This window comes from Bombus affinis, chromosome 8 (assembly GCF_024516045.1).
Source record: "Bombus affinis isolate iyBomAffi1 chromosome 8, iyBomAffi1.2, whole genome shotgun sequence".
NCBI lineage: Eukaryota > Metazoa > Arthropoda > Insecta > Hymenoptera > Apidae > Bombus > Bombus affinis.
The window spans coordinates 7,334,726-7,346,739 of record NC_066351.1 but is presented as its reverse complement, the minus strand read 5'-3'; the positions used below and the strand labels follow the sequence as shown (position 1 = coordinate 7,346,739).

Below are 12,014 nucleotides of genomic sequence, written 5' to 3'. Positions count from 1 at the left end.
ATATTCTTGTATTTCTATAATCTATACATGTATATATCTAACATGCATATTATTACATACATATGTATGTACCACGTATTATCTACAATATAAAACTGTGTTAATTAGACCTTAAACTTAATTAAATGGCCCTTTCACTGATTTCTAATTATGTTATGGAATCATATCCTATTATTACAGGCAAGTTGTTATACCTGTGTAATTACCGTGTACATTATGTAAGCGGTATAATGAGTATTCAAATACGTCTTTAGTGTGTACATACGGCGTAATATTATTTGGAATAGGTGAAAATGTTGTCGTTGCATGTAAATATTCTACGTTCTACGTAAACTTATTCGAAGTATCGCGTGATAAATGCTGCGTTTGATTCTCTCTTCAATGATTTACGCAAGAATAGCATGCAGCCTTCCATCGTCAATCTAATAAACGATATATCGTCTGGCCTGTCAAAATTATCGAATGGAATTATTAATCGTCGACCTGTCATCTCTGGTACGTTACACTGATAGACATCTTGACGTGCTACATCGTTTTACGCTGTATTCAGATACACTATCGAAGTTTAACATACATCTTACGGAAATAGGTCTAGGTAACTATAGAATATCCTGATCATATGTATAAATGTATAATTACACGTACAATTTGTACGTCTAGTCATGTTGTGTCTCATACTAGTCATATTGCTTGAATTCGAGCACGTGGCTCTTATGATTTTAAGCTTATTCAAGCTGGTCCAAGTTCTTTTTTAATGGTTACAAATTATTTAAAGTTATACAAGTGTATTAAAAATGATATTCAAAAATATATAATTAGAATTATTATAATAGTTTAAATCATGTTATCATATTATTTATTATATTATATTATTATATTATATTATTATTATACTATTATATTATACTATTACTACAATTATTATATTATACTAGTTTAAATCATGTACAAGTTAAACGTTTATTCACATCGATAATATAAAGCTTCGTTCATACTGGTCAAACTCAACGTCATGACCAATGTAAACTTGTTAATCACTTACTTAGAAAACAACTTATTACAAGGATTACAGAAACTCACAAACAGCGATAGAAAGATTCATAAAATTTAACAAATTGATGATGTTTATGATATTTTTAACATATGGAAAGACAGTGTCATCAACAGAAGATTTCAATAATATAAGTACTCCTCGATACTGTGTGATAACACGTGTCTAATCATACATCGTATTTATAAATACTGCAAGAAATACACAAAAAATTAATAAAATATGCTTTCGGTAAATTATTGATAAAATTTGCTAGATCGATAATAGTGATCGAACGTATAAACGTATACCGAGACCTACTTATTAGGTAGTGTCAGGGCTTTTACGCGCGGACATGCGTTTCATATCTTGATGGTATCTTCGCCAGTTTATAGCTGACTGGCAGAGATCGCGGTCGGCCTAGGACCCTCATAACGCTAAAATCCATGGGCTTTGCTAGGGAAGAACTCGACGGGGTGCATGATATTTTATGACAAGGTGTAAAATATATGCATACGATACGTAACAGTAGACGTAGTCTCGTAAAAAGAGAAAAACGAGTTACAGGATGAGGCAGAGTGGTCGACCTAGAAAACCTTGCCATCTACCATGCAAAAAAGATCGAAATTGAAGCGTTGAAATAATAAAGATGAGAAGTATCGTTACGCAGATCTATAATTACACATATACACCGTTGGTTCATATATATGTGGACAGTTTGCTTCATTTATATTAACGATGCACGAACATTAGTAAAATATATGAATTAATGGCAAACTAACGATCAAACGCAATATTTTCTTGCGTAACCGACAGATATACCTTCATCGTTTAATTAATTAACAATTTACTAAATTACTTATTGCGTATTACATCAAATGCGAATGAGTCAATATTATTAATATATTTCAACATAATACATAAAATCGTGACCTGAAAAATAACAGAACGATCAGCAATTCGCATTTTCCATTATCGACATAAAATATTATTGGAAAACACGATGTGAATATTATACAACCGATGATAATCAACTTTCATTAATTCTATTATTGTAATCGTTTTAATTCCGCGTTATTTATTGTTCGATCCCAATATTAACGGTCGAAGTATTTCACAATAACGGTTTTGTATATCTAAACACGACAGTTAGAGAGAACAGATTGATACAGGTTAGCACAATAGACTGCTCTCTGCAAAATATATAGTTTTTCTCTGCTTTTTTCTTTTTTTCTTTTTTCTTCTTTTTTTTTTTTAAGGGCAACAAGCGACTGTTCCATTATTGACGTTCGGCAGATAGAGGCAGAGGCGGCGTGCCCTCGGTTTTCGTTGCGGAAGTGCAGTAAACGTCGATAATGGGCGTGCATCGATCAACGTCCCTTGATCCTTTTTAATGCTAACCCTCGACGAGCAAACGGGCGAAATATCACACGACTGGCGCACATGTCGCGCACGAAATTAATGCACGCGATATCGCGCGCGAGCAAGCGTTCATTTGTCAGAATTTATATATATGCGTGTAAAAATCACGGAAGTTTCGAACGAACAGTCACCGGGCGCAGTTTGCTTCGAGTCGAGTCAGCGAAATCGCCGTTACAGACACCTGCGCCAGAATCGAGCGTGTTCCTACTATGTACGTACATACGAGCTACTGCTGAATATTCATTCCAACAACCGTACGCCTAGCAACTTACATACTTCGATAATTAAATAAGTCAACGAATTGCATTTCGTTAGAATTCTTTATAAATCTCGGTGTTGTGTTTCTCGATGTTGATTTCGTAAAATTGAGCGAATGTCGGTATGATCGAATGATGACTGATTTGATGAATTACTAGTGTGTTTCAACTTGGTTTTCTATACTTTGACAGACATATAAATCTTCTTGATATTTTCAGACGTCCATCTGCAAAATCAAACGAATCAACATCCGATGGAGTGATGACTGATTTAGCAAGTTACTTATAGTTTCAAATTAATTCCGTGTATCATGACGGACAAAAATCTACTTCTCTAACGATATGTGATCCATAAAATTAGACGAATATCATTGGATTGAGCGACGACCGATTTAACGAGTTATTCCCGGCTTTATATTAGTTCCTTATAAAGCTATAATGAACAAAAGTCTGCTTGTCCTATATATTTCGAAGCTGATTCCTAAAGTTAGACAAACATCGATATAATCGACTGATTTATCGTGGCAATCGTGGCTCCGAATGAAATTTGCCAATTTCGTATCCTATGTTTGTATCTCAATTAAAATACTTTTATTAGTGATTGAAAGGGACGATAAACGGCATTATTTAACATTAATTCCGAGAACGTTATGTAATATTACTAATTGCCAAATACATTCGTTTAATTCTAAATGTATCAGTATTTCTCGGAATGATGGGGCAATCGATGGTTGATATTTATTGTAAAATTGTTCAATTAATTCTCGATTCTGTGAAATTCACGAGGCAATGATTAAACTCAATAATTAACAAACAGCAAACTAATAGCTTACGCTAATGATGAAGGAATAGAGTTACAGTTTCGACACAAAACTATGTAAGCACATCCCTCGCATTGAAGGAATTAACCTATGTACATCAATGAACTAGGAATTATAGCGCTACAAAGAGAACGCATAATTCATGCAACCTCGCACCAGTCTTTAGTTAATACCGTCAATAATTAGTGATCCTGTTTTCCTAAATTGCCCATTGATTTTGACACGAATTCATACGCAATCAAGACAATCATTGTATATTCAGATGTTTTAGTTCTCTCTAGTGAGTAATTACAAGGTTGTATAATTACGTAAGGTAGAATTATTTCAAACTATAGTTTTAATTTAAATTAGCTCGTTACTGTATCGTATACACTTTATAACGTCACTAGCACGTATTAATTAACTGTAACTTAAACTTGTTACAATAGAATATAACGATAAAATAAATATCGTAATAACGAAACATATCTTGGTGATTTCTCAGACATCATGGAAATTTGATACCAAATCGGTGATCGTGTGAGATAATTCTATGCCATTTTATTTCATATACGGAAGAACAAGAACATATAAATCACGTTTTCCACGTCGATTAATGCAGTTAATTGAAGAAATAAATTTCAACGTAGTTTATTGTCACCAGGTCAAATATTAAAATGTAAATTGCGAATGGTTGTGGATGAAAACGTTGGTTGTAGGCACAACCTCCCTAACGGATATTTTTACCGCGAAATAAATCAGAGTTATTGTTTTCTGGAGAGCTTGCAAACTCAAGCGGATACACACCCCTTCACGAATTGCTCTGCTAATGAGTTTCTGTACTACGTGAAAACATTTTTTGCTGGTAATTAATTAAATCACGAACAGCAACGGCAATATACGACGGGCACAGTTCGTTCTTCCGATTCCCCGCGAAAATTAATATTTATGAAAAATTCTCCACTGCTTTGTTACTATACATGTTTCTTTTTATTATTTTTTTTTATTATGTCCGGTTACCGTATCTTATTGTAATAATACATACTCGCTATACCATGCGATTATCTTGGATTCGATATACTCGATGCTACGATGAAAATGAAGTTCACCGTGGCATTCAAAGTACGTACCAAAGTATTTGAAAACTTATAGAAACAACTTATAGAACTATTTATAGGCCCGCATAATTATTGGAACGTAGAATATAGAATATGGAATATAGGATTTTATGAATATATTATGTATTATATGAAACATGTTAATATTTCATTGGTGTCATAAGGAAACATAACTGCAACTTTATTACATTGGCCAAATTTAAAACGAATCTGAAATTGTACACGACAATTATATATGTACATGTGTATATTTTGTGTGTATATGAAGTTATATCTACTACAAGATATTTATTAGGAGCATATTTTAAAGCACTTAGTATATTTTGAAACACGTGTCTCCGTAATGCAGCTGATAAATTTATTGATCAATTTCTCCTTTAAAAAAGTATTTTGATAAATATACTACATGTATATGAGCGTATATTCTTTATCTACATTTTTATTGAATTTCAATTAATGGAAATCAATATTATTTATTCGCGAACAAACAAACCTTCTGACGATAAATAAATTTGACATAATAATACTAACTAAAATGATGATTAACAAAATCAAACATTCGGTAGCACGACGATGGCGGAATAAGTTGTCTTTAACGTTGGCAAGCGTCCTTTACGTTGGTTTATACGGCGATGCTTTACTTTTATTCGTATTTGATTCTGGCTGGTGATTCTCGAGACGTGGTCGCTCGTCCAGGATGCAAATGATGCACTCTCTAGAATTAAAGTGTCTGGTGCTACACCTGCAGCCGAATGCAACGATGTGGAAGGGACGATGCGGTACCCCTCTTTGGTGGACGAGTACATCCCGCACAGTTCAGACTCCCTTTCCGTTTCCCATTTGTTAAATTCCTCTTCTCTGTCGACCCTCTTTTTTTTTTATTTCCTACAATACTCGATGCTAGTACACGCTGTCCCGCTTATTGTTCATGCGTGTTGAAATATTCGATCAATATTTATTTTCTTTTGCTTTCCCCTCTGCAGTTTCATTTTTATTGTATTTTCGTTTGTACGAAAAGGAATGCGCGTTAGCAACTAAATAGTTTTTTATTATTTTCGTCTTTTTGCCGTGTTTTGACATAGTATGTCAAAGTAGAAACAGATAGAACGAGTTTTCAGTTCGTTCAATTTATAAAACAATATTGTATAATTTCTTAGAACCGCAGCTACGCTCTAAAACGATATAATCATATATATATCATGGAACACTCGTTAATTTTCAATATAAGCTTTAGCGAAATTGATTCGTAATGAAATCCTTCAAACGCAGTATGATTGATTTTTATTTTTCGTATAACACACGTGGTAATAAACTTCATTTTGTATCTACCTACGCACAATACAATACATCCATTTACGTGTATTTGGCATTACTCAAAATTTTAGTGGAAGTATTCAGAAAAATGAGAGGAAGGATTATTATCGTAGCATAAGGCTCTGAATACGTCAGTTGTAAAGTAAGGAATGGTACACTGAACAAGTGATTGCTTCTAAACGTCTGCGGAAATCCGCTGATCGTGATAGATCTGTGCATAACGTCCATAAACTTCCAGTACACTGTAAGGTTTATGGTCTCCCCTTAGCCCCACGAGACCTGCGCATCGCCCGCATTGCCTCTATCCTCATACAGCTGTAAATCACTACCGGATTCCTGATTCATTGGACATTCCCCGTATGCGGATTTTCACTGAGGTACCTTAAACCGCTCTCGCAACTTGACTTAACTCGCGCTTATTTATTTTGTCCAATTTGGCGAAACACCAACGCTTTTCTCCAGCTTTCTTCCTTTATTATTTACTCTCTCCTTCCCTATTTTATTTATTTTACTTGTGTTATTTATTTCATTTATTTTATGAAATGTATACAGTACTTAAAGTAGAGCACTGATTATAATACACAGTAGACGAAACAAATTTTTTTCTGGCTCCATTTTTTTAATTATGTTCATAAAAACATAAAATTGCATAAACATCCGCTGTGTAACTATTAGTGACTACTATAGGATGTGCTTTCATTACATAGGATTGTACAAATACTGCATTGAATTAGTTCACTATTAAGTCGATCTGTTGATCAATGGAACCATTAGACTGCAGATTTTTATGCACTTGGAAATTTGAAAGTGGAGAATCGCAAAGAATGCATATAATATGAAAAAATATATAGAATATCCAAAGTATAGTGCTTTCAATAATACTTAGTAAGTAAAACAATTTTCTATCGACGTATAAATTATAACCCTAAACTATTCGCAAGGTAATAATTTCCTAGAATATGAATGCGCTATTTCTATACATATCACTTGTAATTGATATGTTAATTACGTGGCTTTCGTACTTGTATCTAGGTCAACCAGAATTGTAGAGTTTATTGGAATTAAACAAATAATGTTGTAACCAAATCGTTAATACAACAGTCATACTAGATACTAGATATTACGGGCAATATTAGTTATTCAATGGTGATTATACAGATATAATGTTACTAACTAAACGGACGTAGATGATTATGCTGCGTCATAAAGCTTATCGATTCGCTATTGCTGAATGCTATCTATGTACTCTGAATCGCTTCAATAGATTACGTGGAAGATGATAAGCTTCTGACACTGATATAAAATTATAACAACGAGTCATTAAAATAATACGATACGGATGTAATACTTCTACGGATACTATTTAGAACAATACTACTTTTGCAGTAGTATTAATCGATATTTACCGTACAATATATATGGTTCTTAATTTCTTTAGTATGTTGCACTGTTACAGTATATTGTTTAGTATGTATATTTAGTATCAGTAGTAGTAGTATATGTACATTGAATTAACAAATTGGTATGAAGCTTCTATTTGCTTCATTTACATATATTGTTTAATTTCATTGATTTAATTTCAAATTATTTGCTTTGTAAAAAAATATCATTTACATGGAATATACATTATAAGAGAAATTGTATGATTTCTATTTCAGTGTACTTCTTTTGTAGATTTTGGGTTTCAGAGATTTAATTCACTTACCTTTATTTTTCTTTTCAAAGTAGAAGTAAAATATGAGAATGGAAGAAAAAGGCAGACTGCGGCCAACTAAAATCGAACCCGGGAGCACTCATATCTTCCACGACGGTTAACCACATTTTAATGCACTCTACCAAGATTCCACGACACAAAAATATTATCGCTTTTATGTTAGAATTTAATGGAGTATGAAGTAACGAGTAAAAATGTATTCAGTTTTATTACTAGGTTATATAACACGAAGTAGTATGTGTTCTATGGAATCTTTTAATACAAAAAACTAGGATACTCAGTACATTTAGTGATGTAATTTCAGAAAGTTATGAAGGTAAACCGAAAATTTCATAATCAAAAAACTATTAGCGTAAGTCAATCTATTACTCGTAATGAACTTTATATTTAACATGTATCTCTGTTACTTACAAAACAATATATGATTCCAAGAAAGTGAATCTATTTATAGGATGTAAACTTTTAATAAAAGTGTCATTTATTTGTTATATATATTTTTACTTGATATTATGAAATGAAACCATTATATAATAATCACAAGTTATTATAACGACTGAAAGATAGAAAATGATATAATATTAAACATTTGAAAATTACTTGTAAAATTATGTATTTTTATTGTAACTAAATTATAATTCTTATTACTAAGTATAATTTTTTCATCATAAAACTCTTGTTAATTACAATTTCACGTACTTATCACGTTTTACATCATTTTGGTTGCCACATGAATTCAATAATACATATACATTACGCACGATCTCGTTTACCTCCTATTCATGGAAGCCTCATTGCACTTAATTGATCTCCCAATTACTCCACATTTGCATTCGATGGAACGAGTGACACTGTTTTCAGCTTCCTAACTCTCAAATACAACTCTCGTTCGCTGATGTCTGATTCAAACGCATCGACCGCCATTCTGCGAATTACGATGTCATCATTATCGGTATTTCAACGCGCTAGTGACAGAGATGTATGTGGACAAATATCTTCCTCTTTCGCGTTGCATAATTATTGTCCTCGTTACAGATAAGCAAAAATTGTACTGTCTAGCTAGAAATGCTCCATATTCGTTGAAACGCCATGGGAAGTTAAAATACATTACATTACATAGGATTTATCAGTAAAAAAATGCCACCTGAGATAACTAACTTACTTAATCTATTGACTTTATCAAAAAATATTTGAAGCGAAATTTGCTGTATTTCAGGAATCTGGTTAGACGAGTACATTTTCATTTTTCGATATCTTATATTTTTTGAAATATTGAGGTGACCTTGAGCTTTTTAAACTAAAAGATAAATCAGTTAAAAAAAAATGACGGGAGAAAATATATTTAATTCGCGCCATTATGCGAGCAAATGATGTCATGATACATCAGGGTAAATTGATGCGATTACTCCTACGTATATTCCATTCTCAGTTACATGCGAACGATTAAATACATTTACGTAAGCGTTTCTTTGGTCTGTAACAGTTCTACAACTTTCATTCCGCCAGCTCTGCAACTATGTTCAGATGAGAATTTATTTAATTTATTCATTATACTGGAGATCTCTCTTAATCCTCTCTTTATGTATCTATATGTATAATATAAACATAAAAATTATCAGTGTAATTGCGAAGTAAATTTCAGCTTAATCATATTATAGTTTGTTAAACAAGTATTTTTTTATTAAAGAAACAACAGTTGTCATTTCATGTTGGCCTATAATTCTATTATTTCTATAATAACAAATATGTTGAAAATGACAACGTGAGTTCGCGCTCGCCATCTATATGCAGGTGCGCTAGTTACAATAAATAGTAACTAGAAATAGTTCTAGAATAGTTCTAGATACAATCGATAGATTTAATCGATAGGTTTAAGATGTTCTTTTGTTTTTATCCCTAGTCTATGTAAGAAAGTGCAATAAAGGTTTTTCGGCTGAGAATAGGTTTATCCAAAGAATAAAATAATAGCTATTATGATCCTACCTCTAAATGCAGAAATAACAACAGGTTATGGGCCTAAGTTCAATAATTAGTTGTTATTTTTATTGAAAATATTATTAATAGTAATAATATTGAGGAGCGCAGAAGATAACCTAAAAACAAAAAAAAGTGCGTGATGGATGACTCAATGTTGAATATCATAAGAGCGTTTTATCGAATATATAATTGCTTACGTGATAATACAATTATCAAAAGAACATAAAAATTGTTGTTATTTTATATTTGAGAGGTAGGATCGCGTTAGTTATTATTATCTGGATAATAAATCCACACTTCACGGAGCAGAAAAACCTTTATTGCACACACTTAGAAGGAACACGAACGAATAAACGAAAAAACAAGAGAAGTCTTAAAACTATCGATCAGGTCTATCGACCGTGTCTAGTAATAACTTCTAGTTACTCTTTTTGTAACTAGCCGTCTGCATATAGATGGCGAGCGAGAACTCACGTTGTCATTTTCAACAAAAATGTCGAGCGGGGCGAGTTCAAATATGAAAAGCTAAATAAAGAAGTAACAACAAAATAATAACTTGAAACAAGTTTTAGTTCAACATATTACTTGTAAGGTATTATACATGATAAAAAATATAAACAACTAAATATACAAATTTGTCTATATTTTCAATTTTATTTTTATTTAATCGATATTATTACTTTTTCATGGTCACGAAGAGTCTCGAATATTTTTTAAGCTACTCCATGATTGTATTAATGTATATCTCGTATTCTGTCGAATATACATATTTTATTTGTTACAGGAAGAGAGTAAAAATGTCATAACATGCGGGTAACCGGTAAAGCCATAGAAGCAAGTAACGAATTTTTGACAGACGAGCGTTGAAAACGATGTGACGTTTGTTATTCAGATGCACACAAGTGACACCTGTTGGTTATATCTTTTGGAGAAACAGCTGGCAGACAAGCTAACGAAAAAAGAAATAAATTTTGTACCATCATTGTTAAACTCTAGTGATAACTATTGAAAAAATGTACTGTTACAAATGAGTTTGTCACGTAGAAATAGAAAAATATGTAATTTCAAAGATATTTCTGTTTCGCAGTACCTTAGATACCGAAGGTTAAAAAATGCCCACTAAAAGTTATTTTATCTCTTCTTCGCAGTAACTTGGATACTGAAAGGAAAAATGTCGTAAAAAAATTGTTTCGTATCGTGTTTTCTACCAATTACATAATTATTATTAGTTACTTGCGATAAATATCCACACCAAATTCAAATGTGTTGGATGCAAGTAAAAATTTATTAGAAATAGCAGATAATTTAAAAATATACGAATAACCATAAACATATTATTCTCTATCTCCTTCAATAATACATCGCTATTTCTAAATTTATTAGATAATATCAGAATTAACAAAACAATGAAAAGTGGCAAAAATATTAATATTACGAACTGTTGTCAAGTATCGTTAGGCACTTTTCCTTTTTTAATTTTACGTTTCTATAATATGCACGTAAATTATATTTAATACTTGAAATTACTATTTAATACCGTAATGAATTAACCGCAAATAGAATCGAGGAAAACCATGAACAACAATTTCATATTAAGCGAAAAATTTTCAGAACATTATATAAGAAAGTAAAAATATCGCCGATTTTGTACGAGTTTCCGCTTCCTTAATGTGCAATTTATAATGTGTGAAACGTACCTAATTTATTAGTTATTGTGTTACGTTCTTCTTTCTAATAGCATCGAAGATTTCAGACGTTGTTGTATATCGACTACATGCATATAAGCGGAACCTGTTGCATACGATACTGTATGGGTGAAACATTATACGAACACAAATGCTCGCACTCGGTGCATATCTGTTCGAAGATAAATTTGCATAGTTAGTCAGCGAGGCAAAAAATTAGTAAAAATGGAAGAAGCTCTTTTCACTTCACCTTGAATATGTTTAAAAAAGTAGCCTTTTGTAAAAGGACAGAATTAAATTTCAAGACATATTCTAGGAGAATCATTTTACCGATTACAAAATATAAAATATATTTTGTTTTGGAGAAATCTTCCTTATATTGTGTCATTATATATTGTTCGTTATTCATTATATTAAATATTTGTTAAGCCAATTTAAAAATGCGTAGTGAAAATTGATCGTACATACATTCTCAATTTTTTATTGGGCGTTTCTCACGATTTAATATTTGAATAAAGAAAAAATAATTTTATCCAATCGGACACGTATTTCACATTCGAGCGATAAATAACGTCGATGTTAAAAACAATAGACACACATTTTTTATTTCTATTGAAAATTTTCGTTCCTACCATTTATATTTCACCATTCCAACTTTTCAATTATGGTTTCCATTTGTTTCAACGTTGCATTCTGAGAT

General features: G+C 31.8%; 1 protein-coding gene and 1 long non-coding RNA gene across 2 annotated transcripts in view; both read left to right on the top strand.

The window, feature by feature from the left end:
* The window catches only part of LOC126919856 (leishmanolysin-like peptidase), a 207,395-nt gene that overhangs the window by 147,586 nt on the left and 47,795 nt on the right, over positions 1 to 12,014 (top strand). The window lies entirely within an intron of this gene.
* On the top strand, positions 9,512 to 10,698 carry LOC126919901 (uncharacterized). Its single transcript, XR_007711807.1, has 2 exons — positions 9,512 to 10,221; positions 10,414 to 10,698. It is a non-coding gene; the product is annotated as an uncharacterized LOC126919901 (long non-coding RNA).